Source organism: Crinia signifera, chromosome 6 (assembly GCF_055691185.1).
Source record: "Crinia signifera chromosome 6, ASM5569118v1, whole genome shotgun sequence".
NCBI lineage: Eukaryota > Metazoa > Chordata > Amphibia > Anura > Myobatrachidae > Crinia > Crinia signifera.
The window spans coordinates 249,777,748-249,799,444 of NC_139222.1; the positions used below are offsets into that span (position 1 = coordinate 249,777,748).

Here is a 21,697-nt window from a genome sequence, read left to right on the forward strand (position 1 = left end):
CCCCCCCCGCCGTGCAGTGCCATTATTTCAGGCAGTGGGGGAGTGGGGGTCACAGGAGACTGGCCACATTCCAGGAGGCTTTGCCCCCTTTTCGGGGGGCCGGCAGGGTGACCCAGTTTCCGTGACCCTCTTGGCCATTCCGGGAGGGTAAGCAACCCTGGAGTAAAAACATAATGCTGGAAGTACAGTACATAAATACATTGGGTAATCAATGAGATTTAAGCTTGAATTGCATTTGATGATGAGAGAAGATAAAAGTTTCTTTTTGTGTGTGTCATTTTTCTGAATTCTGTGGGAGATGCAGAACTTATAATGAGGTTCCTGAACACAGTCTAATTTAATTTGGTTATTGCTGTATCCAGTTGCTTCTCTCTTATACAAAAGGTGTATTTTTAACAAGGATTAATTATATAAACGACAGGTAACTCTTCTTTTCAGTTGCTGATTTAAAGTGACCCAAGATATTCCAGAATAAAGCAGGCGTTTGGAAAGGTGTTAGAAGCCATTCCTCCTGTGTATAGTACAGTAGGTGTGATAATCCCAGTGTGAGGCCCCTTTTGAAATGTATATTCCTTGCTAGGGTAGAGAATGCTGGGGCCCTGTGTTTTAAATTTAACATATTTCTCGAAAATCAGAGACTGGAGATATTTTAGATTATTCATGGAATGGATCAGAGTTATTTGCTGAACAGAGAACATATGTGACTGATGCATAAGGGAGGAGTCAAATATAGCGATACCTTGCTCTATGATGTCCACAGCCAGAGCCAAATTTCCCATTAGGCACGTGAGGCACGTGCCTAGGGGCGGCACATGTTTGGGGGCGGCACTTAGATGCCTGTGATAGTACTGTCAGCCCAAAATGTACCAATAACTGCAAAATATCCACTGTACTGTACCATATTCCATCTTAAATAGAGTGTAAATGGATAGGACATGCAGATACTGCCCCTATAAACTGTCCTACTTAGTAAACATTATTGTTGTGCCTAGGGGCGCCCTCATCCCTAAATCCGCCCCTGTCCACAGCAGATGCATACCTTCCAACTGTACCTTTTTGGCGAGTACTATACTGTTTTTTATGGTCTGTACCGGCCAAAATGGGTTTTCAGCATTTCTATGCTCTATTGATTGATATGGTAGTGCCACAAGGCCATGCCACTTTACCCGTGGCCACACCCATTCTGCTAATTTGTACCGGCCTGTCCAGCCCTGTTGAAGAGTATGCCGATGTAAAGTCATAGTGAAGGAAGCAGAGGTTTTAATCCAATACAATGTTAATCTTAGTGCAGCAATGCCATCCGTGGATTTTGAAGAGATGTCCACGTAGAGTAGTACCAATTAAAGTTAATTCCTTGGATATTTTTGATTCTTATGTGGAGATGTTCAGGAGCACAGTGAGGCAGCCATCTTGGACGTGTGCATGTACTTCAAGGTATACACTGAAAACAAGTTTATTGGCAACTTCTCACTCATCCACTTCTCTACTCTTTATATTGCTTGATACATCTCCCCCATCATCACTTCCCTGCCACTCATACGCATAATACAATTGCCTCACAAACCCCACGCTTATCAAGTTTGTGAGACAGAGCTCCAAAAGGTCTGGGGAGAGCAAGATCCAGGCGGATGAGGCTAAACTATGGTCTTGTCATCACCACCCATCTCCAACATACCATTTTACCGTGATTATTGGGATTAATTTGGAAGGTGTGGGATCCTAATTATACAATTTTATAGCAGATTGCGTCATCATGTGGTGGTTGTCCACTCTCCTTGGAGCAGTGGCCCAAGGTTGAGTCAACAACTATTATCCAGTTTTGCTAGTCTGCTAGTCACTAAGCCGCAACCACTTCATGCTTTCTCCACATCACACAGAAGCAAGGTACTGGAGGAGGAGTGCCGGTACCTACTTATATAGGCAAATTGTATATTTCGGCCTCCGTTTAAGTATTTAAAGGAAGTCACTAATTTTACCGTTAAATTATCATTGTCAATCTCTTTTACACAAATGTATCAATTTTAGAAATATGTTCAATTGGAATTGACAGTAGTATTTTAATATACAAATAAACCTGTTGTCTATATGAAACTTACCAACACTGTCAACACACTAACCCTAATAATCACCAAGACCATAACAAACAAACAGCTTCTACTATGCAGTAGGTAGCGTTTATCAAAAACTCTAGTCCGATGGATGGGTGAAAATGTATGCTTATGCAATTCTCAACAGTTTTGTAAAATGAAAATGTTTTTCATTTAATGGACCCTTATAGGCCTTTAACCCTTTGGTGGTGTGCCCGGAAATTTCTCTGAGCTGCGCTGCAGGAGCGGGCTCTCATGAGAAATTTCCGGACATGCCACTGTAAAGAAAGGGCGCACCAGTGGTGCCTCCAGCGGTGAACCACTGGTGCACCACCATCCCCCCGTCACTGATCGCCCCCTCCCAATGCCGATCAGGATCAGGGCCACATGCAGAGGTTCAGCCGTGCATGGCCGTTTGTGTGTTCGGGCGTCCAAACACAGGAATGCCATAACAAATGTATGGCTGAGCACCCGAACACCCGAGTGCTCCCAAGTCCCTGCAAGTAGCCCCTTCTGTGGTGATTATTTCTGGGGCAGGACAAACCTGTCCTAGTAGGTTTGTCCTGCCCCAGGAAAACTAACCACTTAAGGGGTTAAAGATCCACTTAAATTAGTCTGTTTATTGTGTTGTATTCAGTGCCGTAGAGAGGGAGGAGGGGGCGGGTAGTTTCTACCCGGGCATGGGTCTGATGGAGGGTCCTGGGTCCAGCACCCCCCTCTCCCCTGCAGAGATCGGGCAGGGGGAGTAGAGAGCACAGGCTGCCGCAGCAGCACAGCCTCTCTCTCCTACTCAGAACCCGCTGCTCAATGCTGTGTGCTTATTCTTATGTAGATTCTATAAAATGCTAGGTACAGTAGCAGCTGATTCATATTTACCTACTTTACAAAGAGGAGACGATTGAAGGAACTTCAGGGGCGTGGCTGAGCGCTGACATCATCAAACTGCATCCATGAAAATGCAGCCATTTGTGGGTCCGTTATAAGGCAGAGGTAATCACCAGCATTTGCATGTCAATGGGGAGGTGCTAAAAGGATGTCAAATGCATCATTTTAGCCCCTCCCACAAACATGTAAATGACGATGATTACATCTCCATCCTTCACAATAGTATTCTGGGGGTGTGTTGGCAGCCCCAAATATTGGGAGTATCCCACAACTTCCTGGAGAGTAGACAATTATGAGCTATTTGAATGCCATAAACTACATTCTGTAAAAGGCTTCAATATTTTTTTTTCTGCCTTAATCGTGTCCTCATCACTGATGTCATCCTTGCCCCTCCAACCTCCCTGAGATAGCAACTATTAGCAGGGGACTTAAGGGTTTGTACAGACAATGGGGATGATTCAGCTAGCCCCACTGATAACCAGAAATTGCAGATCGCAATTTTCATCAATCTGCGCATGCTTGCACGCACCAGTGCACCTGCACAAGGCCATGAACTGCGGTTGCATTGCAGAAAATATGACTGAACCCCACAGAGCGTTCAGATGGCGCAGGCGAACCTGGTCCAGGCGTGTCCGTACTGTTGGTTATGTGACATCACACGCCACTTCTGCAACCCCAAACAAGGGTGTATAATGAAGTGGTCTCATTTCCCGCGAAACAAACACAATATTTTTATGGGATCAGGCTTGACTGGCGTCCTTGCCATTGTGGGGCCCCCCTGCAGCCTGCCGCCGGGAGTTGTAATTTTGCAAAGTGTGTCAAAATTCCAACTCATCCTGGCCCTATAAGCGATACAGTGTGTGTAACTAAGGGCCTTATTCTAGTTCACTCTTTCTGACAAAATCCTTCTTAGATGGACAAAACCATGTGCACTGCAGGTGGGGCAGAAGTTACTTGTGCAGAGAGAATTAGATTGGGGGGGGGGTTACTTCAAGGTGAGATCTATATTGCAGTGTAAAAATAAAGCAGACAGTATTTACCCTGCACAGAAACAAAATAACTCACCCAAATCTAATTCTCTCTGCAAATTTTACATCTGCCCCCCCCCCTGCAGTGCACATGGTTTTGTCCATCTGAGAAGGAATTTGTCAGAAAGAGTGAACTAGAATAAGGGCCTAAATGTGGCTGTTGAATGTTTAAAAACAGTCTGTGTCATGGAGCAAACAGTTGTAGAACAGTAATTTATTGCATGCCCCATTAAACATTTTTGCTCATTATCAACAGAAATCAGTCATCAAATTGTCTCAGATTGGCCCGCAGCCAGGGGCGGATTGGCCATTATAATTACCGGGAACTTTCCCGGGAGGCCGATGCGACTGAGGCCGAATTTAAAATTTCAGGCAGCAGGGGCAGCAGTGAGCACACAGTGACAGCATACAGCTTACAGCTGAGCTCACCTCAGGCTCTGCCGCTGAGGCTGAGCTACTAGTGTCAGCCGGCTCAGCCCAGTAGTATAGTCACCATGTTTGTGCCAGGCCCTCCGACTGTCACTGGTCTGGCACTGCTGGTGACTCCGCCCACCCACTGTTCTCTCCGAGAGCCTGAGCCTGGCTCTCTCCGAGCGGCGCTAGCCCCGCCTCCCTGAGGGGTGGAGGGGGGGGGGGGGGGTGCCGCAGGAGGATCAAAGAACCCAGTAGACACGGAGTCAGAAGCGCAGGAGAAGAGAGGAGCCCCATTTCCCCCCTTCCCTGTTGCTGCTGCTGCTGTCCTCAGTGACTACAGGCAGCAGCGCCAGCTTCCTGAAGCTCCTTCCCAAGTTCCCAGCTCCCGTGTCCAAACCCCCCTTTAACTACATCAGTGTCAGGCCAGCAGACACTGAACAGGGGGCGGAGCTACACGGACGGATGGGCGGAGCCAAACGGGACGAGGGGGCGGAGCTACATCGGAGCACAGCAGGGCTGATGAAAGGTGAGGCTGAGCTGCCACAGGTAAAAAAAAAAAAAAAAAGGTGTGTAAGAGGGAGTATTACTGTCACCAAACTATGTCCAGGTGGAGCCATCCTCATTGTACCTGTCCCCCGCACACCAATCATCGCGGTGCGCTGGGGATTCTGCCATGTGTGTGTCTCTTATGTTTGCCCGCCCCATACCCAGCCCATGGACATGCGAGCGTCCAAGACGTTGTGTGTCCATGTATGCTGGCGGGCCGCCCGCCAGATCGGAGCATCTGGCACGCCAGCAGCAACAATGAGGCTGGCTCCATCTGTAAAAGCAGCGTAGTACTGTCGGCAGCTGGTGTGGACATTATGTATAGGCAGCACTATTACTGTCGGCAGCTGGTGTGGACATTATGTATAGACAGCGCTACTACTGTCTGCATCTGGTGTGGGCATTGGTATAAGAAGCGCTACTACTGTCTGCATCTGGTGTGGGCATTGGTATAAGAAGCGCTACTGTCTGCATCTGGTGTGGGCATTGGTATAAGAAGCGCTACTACTGTCAGCAACTGGTGTGAGCATTGGTATAAGAAGCGGTACTACTGTCTGCATCTGGTGTGGGCATTAGGTATAAGAAGCGCTACTACTGTCGGCATCTGGTGTGGGCATGAGGTATAAGAAGCGCTACTACTGTCGGCATCTGGTGTGGGCATTAGGTATAAGAAGCGCTACTACTGTCGGCATCTGGTGTGGGCATGAGGTATAAGAAGCGCTACTACTGTCAGCAACTGGTGTGGGCATGAGGTATAAGAAGCGCTACTACTGTCTGGATCTGGTGTGGGCATTAGGTATAAGAAGCGGTACTACTGTCAGCAACTGGTGTGGGCATTGGTAGAGGAAGCGTTACTACTGTCTGCATCTGGTGTGGGCATTAGGTATAAGAAGCGGTACTACTGTCAGCAACTGGTGTGGGCATTGGTATAAGAAGCGCTACTACTGTCTGCATCTGGTGTGGGCATTAGGTATAAGAAGCGCTACTACTGTCTGCATCTGGTGTGGGCATTAGGTATAAGAAGGGTTACTACTGTCTGCATCTGGTGTGGGCATTAGGTATAAGAAGCACTACTACTGTCTGCATCTGGTGTGGGCATTAGGTATAAGAAGCGTTACTACTGTCTGCATCTGGTGTGGGCATTAGGTATAAGAAGCGCTACTACTGTCTGCATCTGGTGTGGGCATTAGGTATAAGAAGCGCTACTACTGTCTGCATCTGGTGTGGGCATTAGGTATAAGAAGCGCTACTACGGTCTGCATCTGGTGTGGGCATTAGGTATAAGAAGCGCTACTACGGTCGGCATCTGGTGTGGGCATTAGGTATAAGAAGCGCTACTACTGTCTGCATCTGGTGTGGGCATTAGGTATAAGAAGCGCTACTACTGTCGGCATCTGGTGTGGGCATTAGGTATAAGAAGCGCTACTACTGTCTGCATCTGGCGTGGGTATTAGGTATAAGAAGCGCTACTACTGTCTGCATCTGGCGTGGGTATTAGGTATAAGAAGCGCTACTACTGTCGGCAACTGGTGTGGGCATTAGGTATAGGAAGCGCTACTACTGTCAGCAACTGGTGTGGGCATTAGGTATAAGAAGCGCTACTACTGTCGGCATCTGGTGTGGGCATTAGGTATAAGAAGCGCTACTACTGTCTGCATCTGGTGTGGGCATTAGGTATAAGAAGCGGTACTACTGTCAGCAACTGGTGTGGGCATTGGTAGAGGAAGCATTACTACTGTCTGCATCTGGTGTGGGCATTAGGTATAAGAAGCGCTACTACTGTCTGCATCTGGCGTGGGTATTAGGTATAAGAAGCGCTACTACTGTCGGCAACTGGTGTGGGCATTAGGTATAGGAAGCGCTACTACTGTCAGCAACTGGTGTGGGCATTAGGTATAAGAAGCGCTACTACTGTCGGCATCTGGTGTGGGCATTAGGTATAAGAAGCGCTACTACTGTCTGCATCTGGTGTGGGCATTAGGTATAAGAAGCGGTACTACTGTCAGCAACTGGTGTGGGCATTGGTAGAGGAAGCATTACTACTGTCTGCATCTGGTGTGGGCATTAGGTATAAGAAGCGGTACTACTGTCAGCAACTGGTGTGGGCATTGGTATAAGAAGCGCTACTACTGTCTGCATCTGGTGTGGGCATTAGGTATAAGAAGCGCTACTACTGTCTGCATCTGGTGTGGGCATTAGGTATAAGAAGCGCTACTACTGTCTGCATCTGGCGTGGGCTTTAGTTATAAGAAGCGTTACTACTGTCTGCATCTGGTGTGGGCATTAGGTATAAGAAGCGCTACTACTGTCTGCATCTGGTGTGGGCATTAGGTATAAGAAGCGCTACTACTGTCTGCATCTGGTGTGGGCATTAGGTATAAGAAGCGTTACTACTGTCTGCATCTGGTGTGGGCATTAGGTATAAGAAGCGCTACTACTGTCTGCATCTGGTGTGGGCATTAGGTATAAGAAGCGCTACTACTGTCTGCATCTGGTGTGGGCATTAGGTATAAGAAGCGTTACTACTGTCTGCATCTGGTGTGGGCATTAGGTATAAGAAGCGCTACTACTGTCTGCATCTGGTGTGGGCATTAGGTATAAGAAGCGCTACTACTGTCTGCATCTGGTGTGGGCATTAGGTATAAGAAGCGTTACTACTGTCTGCATCTGGTGTGGGCATTAGGTATAAGAAGCGCTACTACTGTCTGCATCTGGTGTGGGCATTAGGTATAAGAAGCGCTACTACTGTCTGCATCTGGTGTGGGCATTAGGTATAAGAAGCGCTACTACTGTCTGCATCTGGTGTGGGCATTAGGTATAAGAAGCGCTACTACTGTCTGCATCTGGTGTGGGCATTAGGTATAAGAAGCGCTACTACTGTCTGCATCTGGTGTGGGCATTAGGTATAAGAAGCGCTACTACTGTCTGCATCTGGTGTGGGCATTAGGTATAAGAAGTGCTACTACTGTCTGCATCTGGTGTGGGCATTAGGTATAAGAAGCGCTACTACTGTCGGCATCTGGTGTGGGCATTAGGTATAAGAAGCGCTACTACTGTCTGCATCTGGCGTGGGTATTAGGTATAAGAAGCGCTACTACTGTCTGCATCTGGCGTGGGTATTAGGTATAAGAAGCGCTACTACTGTCAGCAACTGGTGTGGGCATTAGGTATAGGAAGCGCTACTACTGTCAGCAACTGGTGTGGGCATTAGGTATAAGAAGCGCTACTACTGTCAGCAACTGGTGTGGGCATTAAGTATAAGAAGCGCTACTACTGTCGGCATCTGGTGTGGGCATTAGGTATAAGAAGCGCTACTACTGTCGGCATCTGGTGTGGGCATTAGGTATAAGAAGCGCTACTACTGTCTGCATCTGGCGTGGGTATTAGGTATAAGAAGCGCTACTACTGTCTGCATCTGGCGTGGGTATTAGGTATAAGAAGCGCTACTACTGTCAGCAACTGGTGTGGGCATTAGGTATAGGAAGCGCTACTACTGTCAGCAACTGGTGTGGGCATTAAGTATAAGAAGCGCTACTACTGTCGGCATCTGGTGTGGGCATTAGATATAAGAAGCGCTACTACTGTCTGCATCTGGTGTGGGCATTAGTTAAAGGAGCACTACTACTGACGGCAACTGGTGTGGGCATTAGCTAAAATCAGTGCTACTACTGTCGGCAACTGGTGTGGGCATTAAGCATAATCATGGCTACTACTGTCGGCAGCTGGTGTGGGTGTTACGTATAGTCAGCGCTAAGACTTTCAGCAACTGGTGTGGGCGTCACGTATAGTCAGCGATACTACTGAGGACAACAGGGGGCATTATGTTTAAGCAACACTACTACTGTGGACATTTTGTGTAATGGGCACTAATGTGAAGCGTAATGTGAATAAGGGGCACTAGGTGCTGTGCAGGGCAATAACTAGGTGTGTGCCAGTGGTGCCTTCCCCTTTTGCACTGTGGGTACATCATGTGGTCCAGCAGCTGCAGTTATTGATTGGCTGTTGGACTGAGACCTCTGATTGGCTCAAAAGCTGGTGCCATATTTGAAAATCAATTCAGTGCCTCTGCAGGCTCTGCTGGGCTCAGGGCTGGACAGGACATAATGCATTGGGCACTTCTCTGGCCATTGTGTAAGGGACACTACTGGTGGCATTATGTGTATAAGCACAAGTACCTGGGGCATTACACATAGCATAATGTCATATGGGCATTAAAGTGTGCAGCATATTGTATAAGGGGAATTACAGTGTGTGGCATAATGTGAAATAGGCAGTACTGTGTGGCAGTACCATGTGTGCCATAAAGTGTAATGGGCATTACGGTGTTATTGGTACTGTCACGTTGCCACGCCCCTTCTCCCAGTTCTCGCTGTGGAAGTGGGGCAATGACAAATTCACTTTCTGGCACAGGGCATAAAAATGTCTAATTATGGCACTGGTGCTATATAATGTGAATAATATGGTGTACTGTGCGGCGTAATTTGAAACGAGTGTACTATTGTGTGGCCACGTCCCTTCCTTGTGAGACCACACATCTTTTTTTTGTGTGCGCGGTCCCTTTATAAAGTATGAGGGGGTGCAAATGTAAAGTTTGCAGGAGAGCACCGAACACCGTAGCACCGGCCCTGACCACAAATGTTTTTTCTAATGCATTCCATCCCAGAATCGTAGCGCCGTGCTGCCCCCTCTCCACACAGCATTTTACCACGATTCGATGGCTTGTGAGGTGATAGCAAAGCCGACATAATGCAATTTAATTGTAATTTAATATGCCTCCTCCTCCCCACATGCCCAAGAATTGTGGTAAAACGCAATGGAGGGGACTAATTATGTCTAGTCACAACACTGAGCAACCACAAATACTGCTGTTGCTTTGCTGCTTTTCAGGCTCTGAGTCCCAATAATATGATGAATAATTTGTATGAGGCAGCATTTGTATCTACAGATGGCGCCGTTTTCATTCAGCCCAGCAACACGCCAAGATGGGGACACGCTAGCATCTCACATGCTTGCATGTCCCATTGCCGCAAATGTGGTGCGCAAGTGTCAAGCATGCATGTCTCAGCTAATGGTGCGTCAAGACGGGCAGACATGCCGCATAGTTGGGTTGAATAAAAATGGCTCCAACTGTACTTAAAATAAATATGTATATACTGTATATATAGTGGGGGGTTTTCACCACCTTTAGGGGCAAAGGAATTTGATATAGATAAAGCAGCACCACTCAGTGTACCACGCCACCACCCTGGGTCCACGCCTCTACCATCCTGTGTCCACGCCACCATCTAATACCTTTAGTAAAGTTGTGGCAAGCGAAGGTGGTCTAGTCAGATACCTTAGAAAAGGGTATGAAATTGCCCCATGTGTACACCCCTTAAGGCTTTATGAACATGTTCTCCCTCCCTGAGAGGTGCTCTCCCTCCTCCCATTGTTCAGAATTATACATGGGCTGAAAACTTCATATACATATGTTTAAGTATATGTATTCAAAGTAATCAGCCCTGTTTCCTGCAGTGTCCGTGGCTGAATTATTTGGTTCTGTGCAACACCCGTGACTAGGTAGAAACACGCGCATCTTTCAGCTTCAGGTATACTGATGTAGTAACCCCGCCTACTGTTATGCTGGCCCTGCCCATTTTGATTTGGTGCTGCCCACATGAGGCCACTTCCAGAAATTTTCCAGGGCCACTTTTGGTCCCCAATCCGCCCCTGCCCGCAGCCCCATCCTTACATTAGTTTAGCAAATCAATTTTATTGATAGTGAATGAAAACAAAGTATTCTTTCATGCACGCTAAGTAGAAGAGACTTGGCTAAAAAGGATATCGTGCAACAAAACCATATTATCCAAACACAAAGTGTAATCTGCTGAATCTCAGTAAGAGAAACAAGAATCAGATTTACCCCTGGGATTTGCTGCAAGTTTGAGGAGATAATTGCGCAAGATATTTTACTCTGTAAGATACAGTATTTGCCTGGAGTTTAAATACATTGTTTGTTTTATGGACTGTCACTGGATGGGAAAGGTAAATGTCTCATTGTTTAGTATTGTTTACCAAGCATTAATGAATTTAATAAAATTTTATTACAGTCACACAAAAAAAAAAGAAACATAAAAGATGAACTACATATCATTTGTCTTTTTTAATTAAAATGTTAACATTCAAAATGTCATCATAGTGAATGACGATTATTATTATGTCATACTATGGGCCTGGTTAATGGTTATAAATATGGATGTGCAGATCCAGATTTACCCGGATCTCTAAACGGGATCTTATTGAAGCCAAAACATGTGACAGCTGATAGCCAATATATATATATATATATATATATATATATATATATATATATATATATATATATATATATATATATATAATATTGCCTTATGGGGACAACACAATATATACAGAATATAAAATATCTTTCAATACAACATTGGATGAGTATCTTTCAGATATTTAGACTTCAAATGAGTATAACAGGCCCAACGCGTTTCGCCATCAAAATGACTTCCTCAGGGGCAGTGAAATCGGCATAGTACATGAATGATTTGTGCTGTAAATCATAATACATAACAGTTAATTATACATTCAAACACAGCACACATAATTATCCAGAAAACATGCATTTTATAAAAAGGAGAGCATAATGCAGATGAAGAACATATACCGAAGAACATTTAAGAAAGCTAACAGCTAATGTTGAACATAATTAAAATAAACCAACTATCTCTGTACCGTCCTCCTCTCCATATATGTTCTTCATCTGCATTATGCTCTCCTTTATATAAAATGTATGATTTCTGTATAATTATGTGTGCTGTATTGGAATGTATCATTTACTTTTATGTATTATGATTTACAGCACAAATCATTCATGTACTATGACGATTTCACTGCACTGAGGAAGTCATTTGATGACGAAATGCGTTGAGCCTGTTATACTCACTATAAGTCTAAACATCTGAAAGATACTCATTCAATGTTGTATTGAAATATTTTATATTCTGTATATATTGTGTTGTGCCCATAGGGCATTTTTTTTTAATTAAAAATTATCTTTTTATTAATTCTGTGTATTCATTAATAGCGCACTCTGAACCCTCCTTCTTTCTCATCTCTAACAACAACATTGGGTCCCATATAACAGGGGATCCCTCAGAGGTGTCGCTTAAAGTTAGTTGAGCGCAGTTTGGGGTTATTCTGTATCTGTTTATATATATATATATATATAAACAATATACACTAAACAATATATATAACAATATATTATATTATACCAATATATATAACAATATATTATTTATATATATATATATATATATATATATATATATATATATACATATATACATATATAAAAACAATATACACTAAACATCGGCACTCACCTTTCCTTGTTTTGGGGTGCCCTATGGCTTGTGACCACATTATTTAAACAGAAATTGTAGGGGGCATATATATATATATATATATATATATATATATATATATATTTAAGGAAAGTTTTGCGGAACCCGGCGATCTGTGCTTAATAAAAATTGGACCAATTTGACTATGTCAAAAAAAGATAGATATTTATTATACTAAACAAGGGAATATAGGGTACACAGCAATCAATAAGAAATGACACTAGCACATAAAAATATATAAAAAAATATATATATAAAAATATATATAGGGTATTGATTATGATAAGAGCAAAAATATATATGAGAGATAAAAGCAATTAAGAGAAAAAAAAAAAAAATCCTTAGGAATAAAAACTTCTTTAGGATAAAAAAATATACAACACAGTAGCTTAAGTGTAAAAGATAAATAGCTTAACTGAGGGATGAGGATAAGGACTCAAAAGCTGCCCGACATGTTTCGTCTTACAAGACTTCCTCAGGGGGTGTGGACAAACTGGTTTGGAGCTAGTATATATCAGTAAGGCAGGCTGACATCACTTCCTGTAGTTAGGTAAATCAATTAAGCCAGATATACTATTTGGATGTTACTTATACACATTAAACTTACTAGATTACATATTAAACAACCCGTTTTATATATATATTCATTGGTCAAATAGTCTCTAAGCGCTGGTGTGTGTTAGCGCTGACGAAATAGTTAATTGGGTAAACGGAGGTTTCAGGAAGTGGGGCGGGACGTCACATCCGCCCCACTTCCGCCCCGCATCCGCCGTCGTCAGGAACGATGTGCGCATGTGGTTTGAGACAATTCTGCTGGAAGGAGCGTCTGGGTTCTCCGTTGTTCTCCGTCACATTGGAGGCGGGTGCTTTATCCAGTGTCAGGACCCGGATCGCGCTCATGCGATTGGTTGTGTTATGCTGGCATCTTGTGGTTAGTTAACAGAGCTGCAGCTTCATATGTTATTTTTCAATTGTTTTGGCAAATAGTGTTCCTTAAGTATAGGAAGCTCATAGAGGCGAACATAAAGTAATGTGGAAGACAAGAAAAAGGAGGTTTTAGTAAATCAGTTATAAATACTCACTCACAGGTGCATGTTTTTGATGGCATATCATATATATTTAAAAAACAAACAAAGGAGGCAGCTATTACTACTAATGGCAAGTATCAATAATTAAATAGGAGTTTAGATCCAAAGACATTATGCATACGCGGAGAAGTAATATATTATTAGATGAAATTATTAGTGGTATCGTAATTCATATAAGGCATAATTTCTGATCAAGTATTTATACTAAAAGGTACACGTCCAACTAGGCAAACTGTATGATCCACCTTTACTTGTGTGTCACCACCTGTTTTTTTGAAACTACAGCACCTGGTATTCCATAGAGGTCTCCCATCCATGTACTGACCGGGCCCTACACTGCTTAGCTTCCAAGATCGGACGTAGTTGGGCGTCCCAGTGTGGTATGGCTGTACGATATTAGATGGTATATTGGCACAAAAGGGATCAAGACCAGTTACCTACTGACATCCGGGTTCAAATACAAGCGTTAGATATGTTATCACTGTTAATATTTGGAGTATATCCAACCTTAATGAGTGGTATACTCTTGTCATCTTGTCATTTCCCATGTAGGATGCGTTGGTAAGGGTTCACAGAAAGGGTGCTATCTCGTAGTTGTCATTAAATCCTTCTGGATGCATCCAACGCATCCTACATGGGAAATGACAAGATGACAAGAGTATACCACTCATTAAGGTTGGATATACTCCAAATATTAACAGTGATAACATATCTAACGCTTGTATTTGAACCCGGATGTCAGTAGGTAACTGGTCTTGATCCCTTTTGTGCCAATATACCATCTAATATCGTACAGCCATACCACACTGGGACGCCCAACTACGTCCGATCTTGGAAGCTAAGCAGTGTAGGGCCTGGTCAGTACATGGATGGGAGACCTCTATGGAATACCAGGTGCTGTAGTTTCAAAAAAACAGGTGGTGACACACAAGTAAAGGTGGATCATACAGTTTGCCTAGTTGGACGTGTACCTTTTAGTATAAATACTTGATCAGAAATTATGCCTTATATGAATTACGATACCACTAATAATTTCATCTAATAATATATTACTTCTCCGCGTATGCATAATGTCTTTGGATCTAAACTCCTATTTAATTATTGATACTTGGCATTAGTAGTAATAGCTGCCTCCTTTGTTTGTTTTTTAAATATATATGATATGCCATCAAAAACATGCACCTGTGAGTGAGTATTTATAACTGATTTACTAAAACCTCCTTTTTCTTGTCTTCCACATTACTTTATGTTCGCCTCTATGAGCTTCCTATACTTAAGGAACACTATTTGCCAAAACAATTGAAAAATAACATATGAAGCTGCAGCTCTGTTAACTAACCACAAGATGCCAGCATAACACAACCAATCGCATGAGCGCGATCCGGGTCCTGACACTGGATAAAGCACCCGCCTCCAATGTGACGGAGAACAACGGAGAACCCAGACGCTCCTTCCAGCAGAATTGTCTCAAACCACATGCGCACATCGTTCCTGACGACGGCGGATGCGGGGCGGAAGTGGGGCGGATGTGACGTCCCGCCCCACTTCCTGAAACCTCCGTTTACCCAATTAACTATTTCGTCAGCGCTAACACACACCAGCGCTTAGAGACTATTTGACCAATGAATATATATATAAAACGGGTTGTTTAATATGTAATCTAGTAAGTTTAATGTGTATAAGTAACATCCAAATAGTATATCTGGCTTAATTGATTTACCTAACTACAGGAAGTGATGTCAGCCTGCCTTACTGATATATACTAGCTCCAAACCAGTTTGTCCACACCCCCTGAGGAAGTCTTGTAAGACGAAACATGTCGGGCAGCTTTTGAGTCCTTATCCTCATCCCTCAGTTAAGCTATTTATCTTTTACACTTAAGCTACTGTGTTGTATATTTTTTTATCCTAAAGAAGTTTTTATTCCTAAGGATTTTTTTTTTTCTCTTAATTGCTTTTATCTCTCATATATATTTTTGCTCTTATCATAATCAATACTCTATATATATTTTTTATATATATATTTTTTTATATATTTTTATGTGCTAGTGTCATTTCTTATTGATTGCTGTGTACCCTATATTCCCTTGTTTAGTATAATAAATATCTATCTTTTTTTGACATAGTCAAATTGGTCCAATTTTTATTAAGCACAGATCGCCGGGTTCCGCAAAACTTTCCTTAAATACTCTTCTTTCTATAGAGACGGTCCACCACCGTCCCTTAAGTAGAACCCGTGCAGACACCCATTGTATAGTGGGGAGTGTGTTTCTTTCAGATCCAAAAGGGACCCCACAATTTATTTTTACAAACATTTTCTGTTCACTATATCTTGGCGCTGAACTCCCTTTCTTTTGTGTATCCATATATATATATATATATATATATAATGGAGGGTGAGGACTGGGGTGCTGCAATCAACAGGTATGCACAGGGATTCTCACAGCAGCACTCACACGGATTTGAACAAGGCAACTTCACACAAGATAAAATTATTAATATATATATATATACTTCCCAAATGGTGGTATAGCGCCTAAATCAAATGTCCATGTGTCACATCAGTGTTCATAAAACCATAATCGTTGGATTTCCAAGAGGTTCTTTATTCAACTCTTATAAAGTTCAAACAATGTCCCAACGCGTTTCGTCTAACATAGACTTCATCAGGGGAAATAGTTCAAATTCTTCTTATGAATAACCAGACGTGTTGTGTCTCGTCCTTAGAAGGTAAAGATAAATTACCTGGATTTTGATCTGTTAACCACCCTAATACGCTAAGGAGATCCCGAAGTAGCTCTCCTCAGTAGGAATTAGAGTTATAATGTGTTAGCCCAATTATCTGAAAAGATATATATGTGTATCTCCTATGATTTCAGTGCAGGACCAATTTTTATAAGTGAAGACTTATATTGTATTATCATCCAATATAGATAGCACCAGATGAGTCCTCCTAAATGAGCTCCTTCTCCTACAGAAAAATCCACCACCTATATACATATATATATAACTACTCCTCAGCTGTATGAGGTGAAGTACCACCACTGACCACTAACAGGTGAAATGACTCCTTTGTGTGCTAAAATATGTCATAACAGAAAGCAAAACCAATTTAGGGACACTGATTTGTTCCAAACTTGCTGGATATGGAGAGGGGGAGCTAAAGACAGAAATTGGAGGTAGAAGCAGATAGGGACTGGGGGTGGGGTGGAAAGCTTGCAGCTAAAAACTGTCACAGCTCAAAGTGGAAGTAAAAACCATCACAGCTCAGAATTAGTACAAAAGTACATTGCAGAAGCCTTCATTTTGATATAGTACTGATCAAGAGTTTGGTTACCATTCTTCGGGAGGTGAAATAGAACACAGAGCAACTCAAAAGACATAACAGAAAATTTGACCTTTTTATTTTTTACACTTTTTCTTTTTTTAAATCCTAACCTCAAAAAATGGGAATTTGCTGAGAATATTATTTAAATATGTATGGCCAGAGGGAACAGGGAAATCCAATAATAATACCCCAAGGAGCCAGAAAGGTGGACACTCCTTTGACAACGGGAGCTGTTCCTTAAAAAGGACATTTATCTTAAATCCAATGACGGTTACACAACGCAGAGCCGATCTGATGTCAGATACATTGCAGAGCATAATGCGATAAAGATTATACAGTGCAGAGCCTCAAGAGATCCTCTGTAATCTGGATCTAATAGTAGCTGGCATACAAACTATTATTACATCATTGCTACTCAGAATCCATTAATGCTGTCACAAGGAGTATACCTAGCAGTCTTTCCTGAATCCATTCCCAGGTAGAACATGTAATGTGTGTCCTTGTTTTAGTTTTTTTTTTTTCATTCTTTCCCAGTATTGTTCCTTCTGTGAAATACATTTATTTGGTACACCATCAGCGGTAGCCTGGCAAAGGAGTCAGAGCTAACAAAGTACTTTGATTGGAGGATAAAGCCAGCCATTCAGAATGTTGGGAGGTCCCAAAGGAGGAGTCATTTTATTTTCATGCGTCAATAGCAGAGATTTGGTGGCTGCATAGCATCCCATAGACTTGGGGCATCTTCATTGCGAAGCTGCCAGGGAATTGAACTCTTGCGTTGTAACTTTGGCTATGTATAGAGGTTACCAGTATTATTTTTTTATTTATTAACAGTTTCTTATATAGCGCAGCATATTCTGTTGCGCTTTACAAAGGGGACAGTGATACAACAAAACAGGGTATTTACAGACAGTCAAAATGTAGGAGGGCCCTGCTCGCAAGCTTACAATCTAATAGGGAAATAGGCATTGATACATAAGGATAGATACTGTATTCTTTATTGCATCAATTCCACCAGAATGCAAGGTTCTATGACTGGTTCTGGAATTTGATAAGCTTGCCTGAAGAGATGAGTTTTTAGGGAACGCTTATAGGTTTGGAGACTGGAGGAGAGTCTTATTGTGCTTGGGAGGGCATTCCACAGAGTGGGTGCAGCCCGTAGAAAGTCCTGCAGTCGGGAATGGGAGCGAGTAATGAGTGTGGATGAGAGACGCAGATCTTGGGAGGAGCGTAGAGGTCGTGTTGGATGATATTTTGAGATAAGTGAAGATATGTAAGTTGGTGTAGTTTGGTTTATGGCTTTGTGTGTAAGTAAAAGAATTTTGTATTGAATACGGTAGAATACAGGTAACCAATGAAGTGACTGACAGAGTAGCTTTGCAGACGATGAACGTCTGGCTAGGAAGATTAGCCTCGCAGCTGCATTCATAATGGACTGTAGTGGTGAGAGTCTGTATTGGGGAAGGCCAAAAAGGAGACTATTGCAATAATCAATGCGTGAGATGATGAGAGCATGGATTAGAGTTTTTGCAGTGTCTTGTGTAAGGTAAGGGCGAATTTTAAATATGTTTTTTAGGTGCATGTGGCATGATTTTGAGACAGATTGAATGTGGGGTACAAAGGAAAGTTCTGAGTCAAGGATAACACCTAGGCAGCGAGCTTGAGAGGTAGGAGTGATTGTCATCTTCTCAACAACGATAGAGATATCAGGTTGGTAACTACTATTTATTGGTGGAAATATAATTAATTCTGTTTTTGAGATATTAAGTTTGAGGTGGCGAGATGACATCCAGGATGAAACAGCAGAAAGGCATTCAGAGACACGGCTCAATACAGATGGGGACAGGTCCGGGGAGGATAGGTAGAGCTGAGTATCAGTGGCAGATTCAGGGGGGGGGGCACCTGGGCACAGGCCCCTTGTCATTTTGTAGCTGAGGACCAGGGCTTTCCAACGAGCCCAGCCCCGTGTCTCTAGCCCCTCGGGAACCAAAGATATCGCCTGGCAAAGCTGTAACGTTTTTTCTCCATAGGATAATATGGGACCCGGCAATTCCGACCCCCACCTAGTTCCGACGGTTGCCAGTTCCCTCTCTGGCATCACAAATCGCTGGGCCTTCAATATGATACCAGACTTGTCCATATCGGTGAATCGGTTCCAGAGATATTGCATGTAAACCGATTTTTTATTTTTGAAATGTAATTTCATGGCTGTTCATGTTCTTTGATGGCAGATTACTCTGGAACCAAACATTTCAGTTTCACTGGACCAAAATCATTCAAAGCCCACTCAAATCAATATGATACTTGTCTCATGTAAATGGGTCAGTTGGTTCCGAAGATATAGCCGGTTAAATGAGATAACTGGTTAAAGAGGGGGAGGGGTGGTTTTCTCCCCCTCACACCAGAAAATGCAGGGACTAGGCTGGTGTAAAGGGGGCCAACCTGGGAATGCATTTTCTGGTGTGAAAGGGGTATTATTTCAAATAGCCGGTACCTGCAGTGCTCTGAATACAGCCAGGCTCTGCCACTATCAGTGGCTATCACTTCTGCCTGGCGGCGGCTGTACCCCATTTACCGCGAGCATGTATTCTCCCTTGGCAATGAGCATGTAATCCCACATGGCAACGAGCATGGAACCTCTGGCAATGAGCATGGAACCCTTGGCAATGAGCATGTAGATAAGCAGCACTTATGTAGCATAATTTTTAATAGGCATTATAGTGTTTGGCATAATACATAATGGACATAATGGCATGTAACTTAACCTGTAATGGACATTATGGTGTAAATGTTTAATGCGCGCCTTTGATGGACAATGTCCCTGTTTATGAAGCGTATTGGGAATTTTGGCTTAATCTGTGTGGCATTATGTGAATTCTGGCTCAATGCGTGTGGCATTATGTGAATTTTGGCTCAATCCTTGTGGCATTATGTGAATTTTGGCTCAATCCGTGTGGCATTTTTTGAATTTGGCTCAATCTGTGTGGCATTATGTGAATTTTGACACAAACCATGTGGCATTATGTGAATTTTGGCTCAATCCATTTGGCATTATGTGAATTTTGGCTCAATCCATGTGGCATTATGTACATTTTGGCTTAATCCATGTGGCATTATGTGAATTTTAGTTTTTATGTTTCTTAGGGAAAAGGAATAAATCCAGATCTCCCAAGAGCCCCCGGCGCTATTAAGATTAATAGTATGAAAAATTATATAAAAATATATTGAGGAGGCCCTGATTGGCTGCTGCAGGGGTGAGAGGTCTGCCCGACCTCTAATGGAAGAAAACAGAGATTTCTTTCAGACAATATTTGTTTGGGGTTACCCACTGCGCTGTCAATCAGGACAATATAGATTTAGATGGTCTGAGTATATGGCACAACAAGCACAATGAAGGAGGACACGCTGTATTTAAAACAATTGAATTTTATAGACAAAAATAATAATAATAATAATAATAAACCCACCTGAAATTTATTATTATTTTTGTCTATAAAATTCAATTGTTTTAAATACAGCGTGTCCTCCTTCATTGTGCATGTTGTGCCATATACCTCAGACCATCTAAATCTATATTGTCCTGATTGACAGCGCAGTGGGTAACCCCCAAGCAAATTATGTGAATTTTGTCTCATTCCATTTGGCATCATGTGTAGGGGCAAGTATAGTGGGGTCTAGTATTTTGTTGCATAATGTGTATAAGTTGTATATGGTGTTGTACACTACACTCAAGGACATGCCCCTTGTTGAGTGGCCACACCCCCTTTCCGCAGCGCGCCTTTGGCGCCGGCAAACTGCGTCCTTCAATTTTGTCGCCATGGGGAGCCTGCGTACTTTAAATGCCAGGGCCTATTTTTAATCCCATTCCCACCCTCTCTCTGCCGCTCTCTTAGCATGTACACTGGCACCACTAACACTGCCCCTCCCCCACCTAAATCTTCTTTTATCATGGTGGCCCCCCTGTCCATTTTATCCTGGATCCGCCCCTGCTGAGTATCAGTACTGTATGATTTCAATTTTGTATGTCAATATACTTCAGATGCTGAATGTTCATGCGTCCCTTTAAATCTACATATCAGGTCCACTTTGTCTCGCAGAAGATATAAATGGTAATCACAGTGAAGCGAAGTGTCTTCCTGTTTCACTTTTATAAAGTTACTCATTTCCAATTAACTCTGGTTTCCCTAATGCGGAAATGCCAAACATTGACACAGATTAGAGAAGGCTTTAACAGGATATAGCTTACTCAGCTAGACTTTCAACCCATGAACACAAAACTTAATGGAAAATGAAATCAATCTGCCTCTGGTTACTGTACATGTAGGCCAGTGTTATAAAATCGTACAATATGTTCCTCTAAACAAGTTCTTTACAGAAAAATCTCCCTGTGTTTTTCATGTCACGGGGTTACCACTGAGCAGCACAATTTGTCCGTTAGCACTAGCAGTGTATTACCCGCTAGGCAGACTCCCAAACTTGCCAGGAGCGGTACAGGGGGGTTATTCTAATTTATTCGGTCCTCCGTGCCTTCTGCACGGGGCACCAATGTTTTGCATCTGTGCATGTGCAGATGCAGAGTGCTTGCGGCCACAGCGAACAGTGTTAGTCGGGCGCGCACACCCAAGATTGTGGGCGCAGGGTGGCGGGCTGGGAGATTTGCACATGGGAATGCCCAGCATTTCATAGGCGTTCCCATGGAAATTGCCCGGTGACGGGGGGGGGGGGGGGGGGGGGGGCGGGCAGCTGACATCATCGAATGTCAGCTACCCGCCCATTTCCTGTTGAGTGTGCATGCAAAAGGTTTATTGGGGGTGGGACAAGTGGTTTTAGACACGGTCGACTATCTTTAGTCAGCTAACTAGACAGTTTTGACTAAAAATGGCTGATCTAGACAGCTTAGTCTGCTATAA

The 21,697-nt window shown here is 43.1% G+C and overlaps 1 protein-coding gene and 2 pseudogenes across 1 annotated transcript in view; 2 read left to right on the top strand and 1 right to left on the bottom strand.

Annotated features, from left to right (window-relative positions):
- The window catches only part of ADGRA1 (adhesion G protein-coupled receptor A1), a 570,817-nt gene that overhangs the window by 8,517 nt on the left and 540,603 nt on the right, over positions 1 to 21,697 (top strand). The gene's annotated exons all lie outside the window — the stretch shown is intronic.
- Positions 13,740 to 13,857, bottom strand: LOC146011700 (5S ribosomal RNA; annotated as a pseudogene).
- Positions 14,252 to 14,369, top strand: LOC146011692 (5S ribosomal RNA; annotated as a pseudogene).